Here is a 16,849-nt window from a genome sequence, read left to right as displayed (position 1 = left end):
GTTGAGTGTATTTTTATCCAATCCCCACATTTGACCTCTGTGGGTCTTGTCTCTTCAATGAGGTTAAAATCTGAAGATTCAGAGTTTATAATACTTTGAGAATGCTTATAAACAGAGAGAGTACCTATATTTAAAGAATAGTTCTATCCTAAAACAAATGTTGAGTAAAAGTCTATTGAATTAATTTTTCTAAAAGTAGGTTGTATCTGTGTGAAGGAATTAATTTTAGTATTTTCAAGTGATCTGTTATTAGACTTATGTTTTTTATAGTCATACAATGATTTTTCCTCTCCATAGTTTTTGCTTTTTAAATAATCTGCTAATCACAAAAGCTTACATCATACTTACAAAGTAACACCATACTTTTGGCTAATAGTCCATTATCATCTTTGATGTGTCATTCAACATTGGGTACATTCTAATAATCATTATACCTTGATGAAATGCATATTTCTCTTTCAAAATAAAACAGACATCCAAGACATCCAGACATCCAAGACCTGGTTCTTGAGTCATAGAAATGAACACTGAACTCAAGAGAAAGAAAGCAAGTGTAGTTTATTAGAGATGGCCTGTATACAAGGGAGCTGACAAGAAAGAGGAATTTCGCTCCCCAAAGGGGTAGTGTGCAAGGCTTCTCTAGGCACTTTTCCAAAGGGTGAGGGACTGGGAATGGGGAGGCATCCTTCAGTTCCACGGTCATTATCTTGTGGTCGTTAATTTTTAGTGGATACAAGACAATCACAGGATGCCTTTCTCCATGGTCAACATTCTTTTGGGGCTCTTAAGAAATAGAAGTACTTGTGCAAGTGAGCTTTGAATTGTTACTTCTAATTTTATCCAGACAGCCATTACTCCCTAACTGCTGTTATCTCTTGTTTATTCACTTTCCCAGAAGGAGGTATTTGTCTTCGAAAAGGAAACTTTTTTTAATGTTTATTTTATTTTTGAGGCAGAGAGAAATAGAGCATGAGCGGGGGCAGCGGAGGGGGGCAGAGAAAGAGGGACACAGAATCCAAAACAGGCTCCAGGCTCTGAGCTGTCAGCACAGAGCCCGACGTGGGATTTGAATTCGTCAACGGTAAGATCATGACCTGAGCCGAAGTCGGACTGAGCCACCCAGTCTCAGTATGGAAACTTCTAACCCTTGCCTCAGTCTTGTAGCTTTATATGAGTTAAGTCTCTCTTGCTTTTCCTAAACTGTCTCAAAATGAATTAAAATCAAAAGGTTTCTAGCATTTGGGATCATTTAGTAATAAAAGTACAATGTCTTTTAAGCAAAAGACTATTATTTCAAATTCATGAATGGAGGTCACCATACATAATATCAGATTTTTTAAATGATGAGATTATATAGGGAACTCCTGGCAACCCTTTGAAGGCAGGTCTTCCACAGTCTAGAAAAGTTTTGTTAAATTATATTAACACTACTCAAAATTCAGATTTACTTTATATTTTCTAACTCTGGAGAAAATGGATGAGTCATACTTAAGAATAACACTTAGCATGTATCCATGGACCGGTAGTATTAGATCAATGCAGTTGGAGATTGCTCTAATAAATATTAATTTGAATAAAGTAATACCGAAAATATTTCTTTAAACCATTCAAAATGTAGCGTGGAAAGCATAGATCTAACAAATGAAAATTCTGTCCATGATAAAAATGTTTTAAGTCAAATATTCATTTTGAAATCTATGTTCATATATATATAATCAAATATTATATACATATTTATGTAAATATAGACAAAAATTCCTCTTTTGGCATCATGTTTTGGAGAATAACATATAGTATGATATTCAAATATGAATTTGAATCCCTCTTCCATCACTTATTGTCTGTGTGACCCTAGACAGTTTACTTAACCTCTCTGAACCTGGGTTTCCATAAGGATAATATCAGGAGTTCCCAATGTTTCGGAAATTAACATAATTTCATTTGCTCAAAATTAAAGTTCCGTTAAAGGGAATGATCTTGTAGAGATTCTTGAAATTTTGACTATACATTTGAACCTTTGGAAACTGGCAAAGGGTTTGAGAAGAAAAGCTAGGAAAAAAAAAACAAAAACAAGATAAAAGGGGCCAGTCAGATGCCCAAGGCTGGATACGCCCCTTGCATACTTTTGGCTTCTGTAATCTTGTTTGCCTCCTGTGTCCACCAACTACCTATGTAGCACCACTGATAAGTGCCCCCTCCCTTTTCCTTTTGTCTTTCAACTCCCTACCATCCCACCCGTGAAAGGAGGCCAATGCCAAGGTTCTAGACTCAGCCTTCGGAGGCGACTCCGCTAGGCCCGCACAGGTGCACAGCAAACAGTCTTTTCTGCTTCCTCGAGTGCGCGTGGCTTGTCTCTTCCCGGGTACCGAGTATTTGCTGTAACCTGTAACAGGTTAAAAAAGAAAAAGAAAAAACACATCAGAAAGTGCAAATCAGATAAAGTAGTACCATCTACACTGAGACTTATTACTTTCTTTGAGACTTATGTATACGAAATCTGGGGAGTGAATTTGGCCCAACATTTTCCTGATTTATTTGATATTCCATGCTCTATAATGTATCACACATTGCAAATTCAGACAAAAACAAAAATTCTTCTGGGAAACAAGACTTATTCTAAATAAAAGCACACAACATACACTAGATAGGAATAGTATTTGCAATGTCATTCATAATTTTTTTTAAATATTTTTATTTATTTCTAGGAGAGAGAGAGAGAGAGACAGCGTGAGCAGAGGAGGGTCAGAGAGAGAGCGAGTGACAGACTCTGAAACAGGCTCCAGGCTCTGAGCTGGCCGTCAGCACAGAGCCCAACGCGGGGCTCGAACCCACGAACCGCGAGATCATGACCTAAGCGAAAGTCGGACGCTTAACCGACTAAGCCACCCAGGCGCCCCAATGTCATTCATAATTTTAAGAGTATAATTAATCGAAGGCAAACTTTAATATTATAATTCTAAAGTCACCTATGGCTTTTGATTCTGATGACTAATTGTCAAGCACCGTACGGCAAATTTAAGTTAAATGTAAAGTAATAAATAATTGGTCAAATTACTTAATACATTAAGAAAAATATTCATATGTGAAGAAAACTCTATTTTATAAAAGTATGAAGTATAATAGACCAAAACATAACATATATACTAACCACTCATTTTTTTTTAAATAACCACTGGATTTAAAAATGTAATAGTGGGGCACCTGGTTGGCTCAGTCGGTTAAGCGTCCAACTTTGGCTCACGTCGTGATCTCGCAGTTCATGGGTTCAAGCCCCGCGTTGGGCTCTGTGCTGACAGTCAGCTCAGAGCCAGGAACCAGTTTCAGATTCTGTGTCTCCCTCTCTCTCTGACCCTACCCTGCTCATGTTGTCTCTCTCTCTCTCTTTCTTTCTCTCAGAAATAAATAAAACATTAAAATGTATATGTGTCAAAGCAATGTGTTATTAAATTGTATAAAATATACATGTGTATAAATGTATATGTAAATAGCATAATTCTGCATACATTTTATGTATTTCTCTGAGACTTACTTTGTGCTCCTAATAATTATGTTTGGGAATTCCATGCTTATTGATACCTCTAACTCTTTTTTATCTACTGCTACTGCAATATAATATTGCACTGAGTGTGTAAAAATGCCAAGTCCAAACAGTTGATCTAACTTACGTTTTGCATTAAAATCAGTACTGCAGTAGTAGACTGGAAATGCCTCCCCATGTCCATTTCTTTCTTTCTTTTCTTTATTTTTTAAAACGTTTATTTATTTGAAAGAGTGGAGGGAGAGAATATAAGCTGGGGAGGGACAAGAAAGAGAGGGAAACACAAAATCAAAGAAGGCTCCAGGCTCTGAGCTGGCAGCACAGAATCTGATGCAGGACTCAATCCTACAAACTGCTGCGGGATCATCACCTGAGCTGAAGTCGGACACTTAACTGACTGAGCCACCCGGGCACCCTCACCAATGCCCATTTCTATGAGCCTCTCTTTGGTACTCTTCTGAGATTGCAAATCTTTGGGGAGCAGCTGGGGAAAGCCATGAGTATGGCATACATGGGGCCAGGGGATATATGCGAACTCGGTACTTTCTTGTCAATTTTGCTGTACACCTAAAACTACCCCCCCCCAAAAAAAATCTATTTAAAAGAGTGTGTGTGGTAGATAAGCTGAGAAGGAAATAAGAAGTCAGAGAAAATGTTTACCTGTATGTTAGGGGTGGCGACTATGAATGATGGAGGGGTAGGAGTTAAATATGAAACATTTCTGTATCTTTTATATTATTATTTTTATCAAGGTAAAAGTATTACTTATTCTTAAAGCTAAGTGGTAAAAAACAAGTAGGTCAGTATTAAAATGAACTAACATAAGCTTTAACACAAAAAGTTAACGAAGCTAGGGGCGCCTGGGGGTCTCAGTCGGTTAAGCGTCCGACTTCGGCTCAGGTCATGATCTCACGGTTTGTGGGTTCGAGCCCTGCGTCGGGCTCTGTGCTGACAGCCAGCTCAGAGCCTGGAGCCTGCTTCAGATTCTGTGCTCTCTCTCTCTCTCTGACCCTCCTCTGCTAATGCTGTTTCTCTCTCTCTCTCAGAAATTTAAAAAAAAAAAAAAAAAAAAGTTAACCAAGCTAAAGAGGGCATCGTGCAAGGGAAAGGTAAGATTCAGCAGGATGATAAAACAATTTCAAATCCATTTATATGTTAACAGCATAGAGGAGGTATGGAAAGCAAAACTGATTACATTTGAAAACAGAAATCAAAGTGGTTTAGAGGGGTGCCGGGGGTGGCTCACTGGGTTAAGAGTCCAACTTCAACTCAGGTCATGATCTCACAGTTCATGAGTTCCAGGCCACATTGGGCTCTGTGCTGGCAAAGCAGAGCCTGCTTGGGATTCTGCCTCCCCCTCTCTCTGCCCCTCTCCTGCTGGCACTCTATCTCTCCCTCTTTCTCAAAAATAAATGAATAAACATTACAAAAAAAAAAAAGAAAAGGAAAATACTTGGTCATAGATATGCAAATCTTTCAAATTACTTCGTGTTCCACTACCTTCAAAAGTGTTAATACCAACATATTCCCACAAATGGCTATATATAGGAATCCCCATTGCTGCATTCTTGGTACTTTCCAGATACTCTACTTTCCATTAAATATAATATCATATTTCATTTAGTATTTCCTAGATTTCTAACAAGGATGGGCATATTTCATATCTTTATTGACCATTCATACCTCTTTTTCCATGAAATGGCTGTCCATATCTTTTGTACACTGTACTTATGCTTCATATTTGTCTTGATTTTTCTATGACTTTTCTTTCTTCTTTTTTTTCTATTGAATTTGGACATATTCTTGTTCCTGTATACTTAACTCCTCTTGGTTTATTTTTCCATTCATTATTGAAAGATAGTTTTGTTGAGTATAAAGCTCCAAGATGATGGTTCTACTTCTTACTATTTTGAGTTCATTATCCCGACATATCTTAGTTTTCTCCGTGATTCTTTTGCATGTGATGTCTTTTTTCTGTTCCTGAATTTAATATTTTCTTTTAGTATTCTTTGTTCTCATTATAATAAGACCAGTTTTTTTTTTTTCATTATTGTGAAAACTCAACACTCTATTTGAACTCAAGCTTTCAAGTCTTTCAGTTTTTTCTGGAACATCCTCAAACATTCTATCCCTTTACTGTCCCTCACCTTCCTTTTTGGCACTCTGTTTTTAAAAAAATACTAAATTTTCTCACTATATATGTCCTATGTTTTGTCTTTGTTCATGTTTTCTTTGTCTTATGTTCATGTTTTGCATCTCTATTGATGTCTCTATAGTGTACTATGTATAATTTCATAGGTATATTTAGTGGTTCAAAAATTTTTATAACTGTGAGACCTCCCTTTCCAAAGGAGAATCACAGAGAACAAAGCCCACAAAACACAAAAGGAGTTGGTTATTCAGGTTTATTTTAGTCTGGCCAGACGGCCCCTCCTGAGCACCCGAAAAGTCCTCGGAAGAGAAGCCCTCCGAGCCATCGCTCAGGGTTTATATAGGGAGAGGGGCAAAGCCGGTGTACAGAAGTGAGAATTTTGCAGTTAGAAGTGGGGGTTGCTTAACAGTTGCTTGAAGAATACGTTTGACTGTTCTAATCACAATGTTCATTAAGGATTTACATCTCAGGAACTTGCTGGAGCCAGGAGGAGCTGGGTTGCTCAACCCCTGACCTTTTACCAGAATAGAGTTTGAGATCAAACAATGGTTGGTATTTCCTTATTTGCAAGCCCCTCACCTTTTGGCCCAAGGGAGTTTTTACATAACTATCACAAAATCTGATACATTACTCATCAACTGCTTTTTATTTCAATGATTATGTTTTTAATGTATATAAGTTCCTTGGTCCATTTTTAAGTGTTTCTGAGTATCATTAATAGCTTTTTTGCATGATTGTTCTGTTTCAAGTTTATATTTTATTTGATAACTTACAAAATTGATGAATTTTCTTTGCTTTATCTCTAACAATTCCTTCTGAAATCCTTGAGATTTTTTTCTTATATTCACTCATTTTGACTTACTTCTTTGTTTTTTCATTCTTTCTTTTGAGTTCGTTTTGCCTAAACATTAGCTTGAGGATCTTCATTTGAAGAAATTTTTATCCAGAAACTTTGAAGTTACTTCTGCATGTACCAAAGAATCCTTTACTAATTTACTTTTTTATCTAGATGTCTTCTAACCATGTGGACACAACAGCTTTAAATTCTAGGCCCTAGGCTCCAGGATGGCTTAGTCATTTAAGCATCTGGGGGTTTGTGAGTTCGAGTCCTGCTTTGAGCTCTGTGCTGATAGCTTGGAGCCTGGAGCTTGCTTCGAATTCTGTGTCTCCCCTCTCTCTCTGCCCTCCTCCTCCCCCCTCTCTCCATCAAAAATAAATAAACATTAAAAAAATTTTTTAAAATTCTAGGCCTAACTAAGGCAACCCTTCATTATAATATCTAAGGAGAGATCATTTTAATCTGGAGCTAAAACACAGATTGTCTTATTTTTGAGTCCCTTTCTCACAGTTATGTTTGAATCCCTTTTTTGCCGCCTTTTCTCTGAGGGAGGAGCCTTCCCCTGTCAAATCTATTAAATTATTGGTAAGAGGTTTCACCCCTCCTTTTTCTCCAGAAAAAAAAAGTTTTATAATCTCAACACTGAATCAGCTCACTCATTTTTTATTTTATTTTTTTCTTGGGTGTTTTCCTTCATATTTTGTGAGCTTAACAAGATATTTCAAATTATGTTTGTTGTAGTTTATCCAGAATGAGGATGTTGTTAAGCAGAATATCCAGTCCATACTACTTCTAAAAGCAGAAATCAATTCGATAAAATAGGCTATTTGAGATTTATTTACACTATACCATAATTTAGTGATAGATTATAATTAATATTTGACATACAATATTTGACATGCTTTCTGTTCTAAGAATTTCAAAGAAGAGCAACTGTTAGTATAAAAGGTATAGTCTTCTGATTGCAATCAGCTTTTAAATGAAGATGACATTACTCATCTCATATAACAGTCAATTAGTTGAGACATTCTATCCTGGCCCCATTCAGGGCATACCACTGACATCTTGTAGAGAACATTTAGTCAATTGTTTTATAGGGAAATGTTGGGCTTCTCCATGAAATTGAAAGGAATTTGAAGAGGAAAGCAAAAATATACTTCAGGTAAAAGAGATTGAGAGACAAATTTTCTTTCAAACATTCCCACTTAATTGGGGCTCAAATGATGCCCTGTGGGAGGTAAATGTTTATCAAAGCAGGAGAAGCAGAAGGAAAAATGAGGATTTTCATTTCATGTGCAACTGACCTAACATCAGGTTAAAGATGGAAGCCAGAAACTACAGCTGGGAAAACAAAAAGGATGAAGTTCTTGATATCTTCTGAAATAAATTATTCCAGCTTCAATTTGAAATGTTTTCAAGTTAAAAGGAAATAACCAACTTCTATTTTAAGCTTCTTTTTTTTTTATTTTGTTCTGCCAACTTAAAACTAAGAAATAGCTGAGCAGATTGAAATGCATGTGATGTCATTCATAAATAGACACATCATTAGAGTGCATTGTGCTTTTCACATTTAAAATGTTACTGCCCTAATTCTCTAATCAATTTTTCTTTTCAAAAAGACACTCCTTACATTACATATAATTTATAGATAATTTTCTCTTATCTTAGAGATAAACCTGAATGACAATTTTCATTAACTTTAATTTCCCCATTTTTTTCTGTGAAATTGTTTTTAACGGTGGATCGACTCTGAAAAGCTACTCAATAATAGACTGACACCTACTGCAGTGTCTTGTTAGTTATTGAGGAAATGCAGTTGATTTCTTCATTTCATAGACTAAGCATTGACAAGTAGAGCACATGATTAGCCCAAATGATTTCAGTGGCAAAACCTCAACAAAATGTCACACTCTAGCTGTTTTGCCTGCCGATGGTGATACGTTTCACAACCATTTGTGGTGAGAATTGTTTTTTTCATAGACATTTCCTACTGCGTGATCTTTTGTTCATTTCCAGCTATGACACTATGTTTTTAAACGTCACAAGTTTGATTATTTTCAGAGCTACTGACATATACCATATACCTTTAAGGAAGTTGGAGATACGGTGGCAAATATTACTGACAAGACTCTCCAAATGTTTTTAGATCCAACTATATGAAGAATCCCTGGAGAAAATTAAATAAGTATGTTTAATTATTTTAAAACTTAAAGAACTCTTTTCAAGTATTTTTCCCCCAGAGATCTGCCTTTTTACAGTCTAAAAAGATTTTAAATGCCATTCTGACTCAGGAGTTAAATTTTGTATTAGTTCGTTTGATATGGATATCAACAAAACCTCCCCAGTGTAACTGAACAGATTTTGTACGATGACAGAGGAAAGTAATAGTTGAGTTACCTGTGAATCATACTGGCTCAGGCCAAGATTTTCATCTTTTTTTAAAAAATTTTTTCTTAATGTTTTATTTATTTCTCTGAGAGAGACACACAGCGTGAGCAGGGGAGGGTCAGAGAGAGACGGAGATACACAGAATCTGAAACAGGCTCCGGGCTCTGAGCTGGCTGTCAGCACAGAGCTCGACGCAGGGCTCGAACCTGGGAACTGCGAGATCATGACCTGAGCCGAATTCTTAACCTACTGAGCCACCCAGGCACCCCAAGGTTTTCATCTTCTAATTAGCCCAGAATCAGTTTGAAATAGTAGTAGTAGTATGTAGGTGTGTGTGTGTGTGTGTGTGTGTGTGTGTGCGTGCATGCACATGTGTGTGTATGAGCATCAGAATATTTATGGAGTGTGTGCTTGCATATGTGCATGGTGTTTGCATTCATAATCTATTGGCTCTTTGATTCAGTTTGGCAAGAATTACACACATTTTATCAATTAACTGATAACTGATTTTGTAAATGTTTTTATATAGTAGGAATTTATTTCTTTAACATTTAATAAATATAAGATTCTTTCAGAAGAGATTAAGAAGTCTCTAGGTCTTCTTAAAATACAATTATAAAACAATTATTCTCTTTCTGCATGTGTAAAATGCATTAAGTGCATTTTGTTGTTGTTTGAAAAACTGATCATCCATTTGTAGACTCAGTTAATTTTCTACATAAACATGTGTCTATGGAATGGAGTTACTGCAAATTTTCCTTCAGGTTTTGTCTTTCCTGCTTAAAATAGGAAAAGCAAAAACAACTGTCTCAGATACTCATGTGACTGAAATTAGAGGCAATTACAGGTTATGTGTTTGGTTAGAACATATATTAGCTTAGAATATAATTGAGTTACCACTGATGGTTAGAAATAAAAAACTATCTCCTTTGGCTGAAGGACTAAGTTGTTTCACATTACAGGACAAAAAATGGTATAATGATACACTTATGGTATACAACTGTGTAGTGAGCAAAAGTATTTTAACTCTATTTATTTTCTCCAATACAACAGTTCATTAAAAAAGATGAAAGTCAATAAATAGATACATTTTTAGAACAATGAATCTTAAAATTTTTAGCATTTCATTATCAAAATAGAAAAAGAAATATTAAAAACTGAAGCATATAAGTGAAGGACTTTGGGTTTCATTTATAATGGAGTAACGATACAAACCAAATACCCTGCCAAAAGAAGGCAGGAAAAAACGTCCAACAAATTATAGTATATAATAGATGATAGATGATAGATAGATAGATAGATAGATAGATAGATAGATAGAACATTTGTTTGAAGGCATTTGAGAATTAATGAGACAAGCCAAAATTGTGAGTAAAGTTTCCAGAAAAGGAAGAAAGATAAGCTATCAGGTTACAGTCTCTGGTAACCTCAAGACATTTGCATTTTGCAAATGAGGCAAAGTGCTAGCGATCCGGGCCTAGCATGGTCAGAAGGCTACTAGTAATTGGCAGAGCAACTGACCATTGTTTTGGTAGCTTCCCAGGGCCAGAAAAATGAAAATCAGAGAATTGTGAGACCAGAATCTTGGTGTTAAGAGAGGGGACATCTGAAGTATGCTGCTTTTCCTTTAAGGTGCAGCAATCCAGAGGTCAATAAAGCCTTGTCAACATTACAACACAGAGTTGAGACAGCTTTGTCCCTAATTATATTGAAGTAATCAGTCCTACTCTAGCTACCCAAAAGCGTAAACATTGTTTGGAAGAAGATAATCACCCCAACCTCCAAAGGCCAACATGCAACCCCAAATTATGAGCTAGGCCAACAAAAAGACTCCAATGCCATTAATTTATAAGTAAGCTTAGTAAAGCTTCAATGAGCTCATTTCTATTATTATTAAGAAAATGCTATTACTTAACAGTAATTGTAAAATCAATTTTATAAGAACTCTAAAGTGAAAACTCCAAAATATTAGGGAAATCTAAAAACAACTAAATGAATGGAAAGATAGATCACATTAATGGATTTCCATACTCAATATTTTTAAGGTATAATTTATAATTTATCCTACATTATTCTACAGATTCAATGTAAATTCAATCAAAATCCCAAAAAGTTTGCATGCATTTGTGTGTACTGACTAGTTCCAAAATTAATTTGGGACTGCAAAACACCAAATGTAATCAAAATCTTAAAAAGAAACAAAGCTAGAGATTTTTCACTGCTAAGTATGAAGAAAAACAACCTATAGTAATTAAGACGATGCCACATGGGCACACACATAGACAGGGTGGAATGAAGTAGAGTACAGACCCAAAGTACCCATACATTTGTTTGTGACAAATGTCATACCATGGTACAGGAGGGAAATGACAATTATAACTAAATGTTCTGGGACAACTAGATAACCAAATAGATATAAATTAATCTTGCCCAACAGCAGTTCATTTGAAAAATTTGAGTTTAGACTGATTTTTAGATCTTAATGTGAAATATAAATATGTAAAACCTTAGGGAAAACAAAAGAAACTATTATATTATTGAGACAATCAAAGATTCCTTAAATAAGACACCAAAACTGCTAACAATAAAGGAAAAATTGGTAAGTTGAATTCCATTAAAATTAAGAACCTATATTTACCAAAAGATACCATAAAGAGACTAGAAAGGTAAGAATGGGGAAAGATATCTGCTGTTCATATAGCTGGCAAAGGTCTCCTATCTAGACATAAAAATCTACAAATCAGTAAGAAAAAGAGTAACAGCTCAATAGAAAAATGGACAAAACACTCAAACCCACCCTTGACAATATCATGAAGGTAATGAACATATTTCATATATTTCATATTTCATATTAGGAAAATAGAAATCAAAGCCACAATTACTACTACTTACACACCCACCAGAATGACTAACATAAAACATAATATCAAGGGTTGGCAAAGATGTAGAGCAACCAGAGCTCTTAGACACTAGTGAAGAATATATTAGCAAGAATTTTTTGAGAATTGCTTAACAGTATATAACATAGCTTAAGTATGCATCCCCAGTGATTCAGCCACCCCTCTTCTATGTATATTCAGGCATAAATATGTACATATGTCTGTCAACAGACATGTAACAAGGATGTTCATAATAACATTACTAACAATAACCAATGTCCAGAAACAAAAAAATAAATTGTAACTATTACTACCTATAAAAAATGATAAATGTCAAAAATACAGTTTTGGGGGCACCTGGGTGGCTCAGTTGGTTAAGCATCTGACTTCAGCTCAGGTCATGATCTCACATTTCTGAGTTCAAGCCTCACATCGGGCTCTGTGCTGACAGCTCAGAGTCTGGAGCCTGCTTCAGATTCTGTGTCTCCCTCTCTCTGCTGCTCCCCCACTCACTCTCCCTGTCTCTCAAAAAAAAAGGGTAAACATTAAAAAAATTAAAAAATATAGTTTTGAAAGAACACATGTAAAAATGAGTATATGTCATATAATTCTATTAATAAAAATGTTATGCATAGTAATACACATCCACAGAGTAAGACACCAGAATAGTGATTACCTTTCCTAGAAAATAATGACTGGGAAGTAGGCTTTTTAGCCATAAGTAATGGTTTATATCTTATATTGGCTCTGATTACTCATTCACTTCAGTATGTAAAAATCAACTTGTATGCGTTTGATTTTTATATTTTTGGTACGTGTATTCTAGTTCAAAAAAAAACAGCTAATCAATAAGATTGATAAAACAACAAAAATTGGATTTGGCCTATTTGGTCACACAAATCTGACCAAGAGAAACTTCCTTTCGACCTCAAACAATAAATTATATTAAGAATACTGTAGCAATAAATACAAGTGATTCATTCTTAGGTAAAACTTCGGTTTTATTTTAAAGTCTAAAGCTGGACAGGAACTTCTTATTTGATCCTGAGGTATGTCTTACCCCTGTGCACATGTAATAGTTTGTAATTCCCTCATCCACTCCCTCAAAGGAAAGACAACTCTGGTTCCTTTGTCTTTCAAGAAGGCTGACATTCATGAATCTGCGGGAAAATGCAGCTCCTCATGACTAGAGCCTTGTGATCATCTGATTGATCAGCTTTTGAAGGAGACTCACACAGGCGGCTTGTCTCCCTGAGAGACCACAAATCCAGGGATTTTAAACAGTCCTCAGTGTAGATGATATACTACAATGCTTTTGGTTTTGGTTTTGTTTTGTTTTTGAAAGAGAAAGAGTGCCAGACCAGGGCAGAGGCAGAGAGAAGGGGAGAGAGATAATATTAAGCAGGCTTCAGGGGTATCTGGGCTCACTTGGTTAAGCATCCTGCTCTTGATCTTGGTTCAAGTCATGACCTCACAGTCCTGAGATCAAACCCGCAAGGGGTTCTGTGCTGACAGTATGGAGTCTGCCTGGGATTCTCTTACTCCCTCTCTTTCTGCCCCTCTCTTGCTCATGTATGTGTATGTACATGTAAGTGCTCTCTCTCTCTCTTTTTCTCTCTCTCAAAATACATAAATAAATTAAAAAAACAAAAACAAAAACCAGGCTCCACGCTCAGTGTGGAGCCCTGAGTTGGGACTTAATCTCACAATCACAAGATCACACCCTGAGCCAAAATCAAGAGCCCAACGTTCAACCCACTGAGCTATCCAGGTGCCCCGTTTTCTTTTTCTTAGTCTTTTTTTTTTAAAATAGTTTTGTGTTGGGGCGCCTGGGTGGCTCAGTCAGTTAAGCTTCCGGCTTCGGCTCAGATCATCATCTCTTGGTTTGTGAGTTTGAGCCCTGCACGGGGCTTTGTGCCCACAGCTCAGAGCCTGGAGCCTGCTTTAGATTCTGCATCTCTCTCTCTCTCTCAAAAATAAACATTAAAACATTTATTAATATTATTTTATATTCACAAGAATATAAAAATGAATTATTTGAATCGCACAGATTAAAGAGCCACAGACTTTTACTTCAGATGCTCAATCTCAGATGCTCGATTACATTTTGGAGCACTCCCAAATTGTCATTCTACAGAGAAATCACAAGCCTTTCAATCTCATTGTCATCGGAATAAAATGTTAGGGAATTATTTAGAAAACAGTAGGTGGTATTTGAAGATTTGTAAGCACAGGTAAAAGACGTGATTAGAGCCAGTGAAAACTACCCTGGCAGTAGGCTGTAGGCTGGAGTAAAGAAAACAGTGCCTGGAAGAGATAAGGCCATATTATTATAATACCAGAAGGTATTTTTACACAATAATAATTAGTAAATAGTCATCAAAAACTGATACCATAAGGTATTATTACAAGAAAATATTTAGTACAATCTAATCAAGAACTAAGTAGGGGCATCTGGGTGGCTCAGTTGGTTAAGTGTCTGATTTCGGCTCAGGTCATGATCTCACGGTTTGTGGGTTCGAGCCCCATGTCGGGCTCTGTGCTGACAGCCAGCTCAGAGCCTGGGACCTGTTTCAGATTCTGTGTCTCCCTCTCTTTCTGACCCTCCCCTGCTCACGCTGTCTCTCTCTCTCAGAAATAAATAAAACATTAAAAAGAAAAAAAAGAACTAAGTATAACTTACACTAGGCTCTGAGAAGTAAAAGTAGAAGGTAAAAGGTAAAAATGAAAAATAACGATGCAATATAATCAGCAAAAATGAAAGCTGATGGGATGTTGGGAATTAGGCAGAAGGTACATCTGAGATTTTATACCTGGCTGACTGGGCCAGTTGAAGGTCTTCAATTCACAATTACATGGCCTGTAGGCGTTTGGAGTCTACTTGAAGTTTTCCATTCCAGTACTAACTCACACATTAAATCCACTCAGCACTTAGTAACCCTCTAATATTTCATCTTTTGCTCCAAGACACCTGAGGCATTTCTATATAAAGGCTAAATAGGGCTGAGGCATGTAAAAGGGGCCAGAGAGTTTTCTGCAAAAGTAATGTACATGATTCAGGAGACAGAGCGAGAGAGATAGGAAGGAAGATGGCTGACTCTGAAAAAGTTCACTTTGCTGCTATTCTGGTGTCCTCAGTCCCTTCCCTTTGCACTTGTAACACAGCACAGGGGAGGCCGTGCCTCTGGAGCAGGGACCGCGTGCAAATCCTTGTTAAAAAGGGATCATTGTATACAAGGAGAAAACAAAGCACTGCTTCCCTACCCGGAGATAAAGTGGTTCATGGTTTTATGTTAGTGATGAATTTAAAATTGAACTTCAATACTTTATAGCATTCGTTACGACAAAACTCAATTGTATCGCTTCTTTTTTTAACAAAAATATAATTTATTGTCAAATTGGCTTTAAGAAGGGGTGGTACAAAAGAAAACGCTGAAATGTCTTAAATGTTTTTTTTTAAACAAAGGACGGGAAATTCTTTTATAATTAATATGTAAGAAACAAATCAAACAAATTTAATTGATGTAATCATAATTTTTAAAAAAAGGAACTTTGTGCTGACCGCTGACCTTCTCCCAGCCCTCTGGCAACTTAGTGGAGATGGACAGAGCACAGAAAGAGTGTTGATGGAGGCTGTGTTGAAAAAATAGAGGTATTATACCTCTCTCCCATGCCCTTTCTTTCTCTCCTTTTGCAAACCAAATTTCTGGCTACAATAACCTGATGTAAATTCTTTTGTATCGTATTTAACCTTCCATGTTGAAAGGCTTAAAAAAGATGTGATTCAGAGAGTGGATACCCGTGAATTCAATCTGGGACCACGTGCCTGCAGTAAGAGAAACGTGGAGTCCAACGCCAGGCCCCATTGTATTGTTGACTGAGCATTTGAATTAAAGAATATTTTTATGCATACAATCAAAATTCATTTCTGTAACAATTGTGACACTGCAGGAATGAAGCCAGAGTCCCGGGACAAATTATAGCCACTCTGCACCAAACAGTATTATTTGGAACACCATGAAATTCACGGTGGAGGTTTCATTAGTAAGTGTGGTTTTCACATGAAGGTGCAGATGAAGGCCACGCTCCAAATGGTGTGCAGAGAGGTGACCAGTTTAATAGCGAGGAGGCGTTACCTCGCACAGTGCCTACGCCAGCTAGGGAACATAAATCAGTGTCTCAGAATTACAAGGTTGTAAGCACATAGGCAGCTCTGAGTTGGCCTGCAGCCATTCATTGCAAAGCAAATATTGCTTGTTTGCATGATGGTTTCCTCATTTCTTTGTGTCAGGATCCTGACAGGAAGATTTAGAAGTATTCACTGTTTGGCTAGTGTGTGCAGACTCACAAACGTCCTTATTTGCCTGTGGTCTGGAAGCCCAAGGTGATTAGCCTGATGCAAGAAATCAACTCTGGCCTATTTGTACTAAAACTGGCACCCAAAGGCAGTCTAAATATTGATAAAACATGACCAAAATAAAAATCTCCAACTCCTGTTCACCGAAAGACATCATAATCCACAAACCAAGAGTATGTGAGAGCGTGTATGTATGTATGATATATGTATGTATGGCAAAATTCTAGCCTGCAGAGTATAAAGAACTCCAGAAAATCAATAAGGAAACCAGTATGTAAAACAGCCCAATAGAAAAATAAGCCAAACAGGTGACACAAGAATAGACACCTAAGGCCAATGAGCGTACAAAAAAGCTGAAGGAAATCGGTGTTAATCTAGGACATAGAAATCAAAGCAAAAATGAGGGGCAACCTATATACAGGCCAGGTCTCCAAAATTAAGAAGTCAGATAATGCAGCCATGATCTCATATGCGTCTAGTGACACTGTAAATTAGGACAACCATCTTGGAAAATACCCTGGCCCCATCTCATTAAGCTAAATATTTGCGTCCCGCATTCCCATGAATTCTATTCACAGACTTACACCGAAACTTTTCCCTGTTGTCATGTTGCAAAAACCTGTTCTCACCAATCCCAGCTTCTCTTAGGGAAAGAGCTAGAAACAATTCATATTCATAAATTGTGGTATATTAACAC

The sequence above is a fragment of the Crocuta crocuta genome, unplaced genomic scaffold (assembly GCF_008692635.1).
Source record: "Crocuta crocuta isolate KB4526 unplaced genomic scaffold, BGI_CrCroc_1.0 scaffold190, whole genome shotgun sequence".
NCBI classification, from domain to species: Eukaryota; Metazoa; Chordata; class Mammalia; order Carnivora; family Hyaenidae; genus Crocuta; species Crocuta crocuta.
This window is presented reverse-complemented; position numbering follows the sequence as displayed.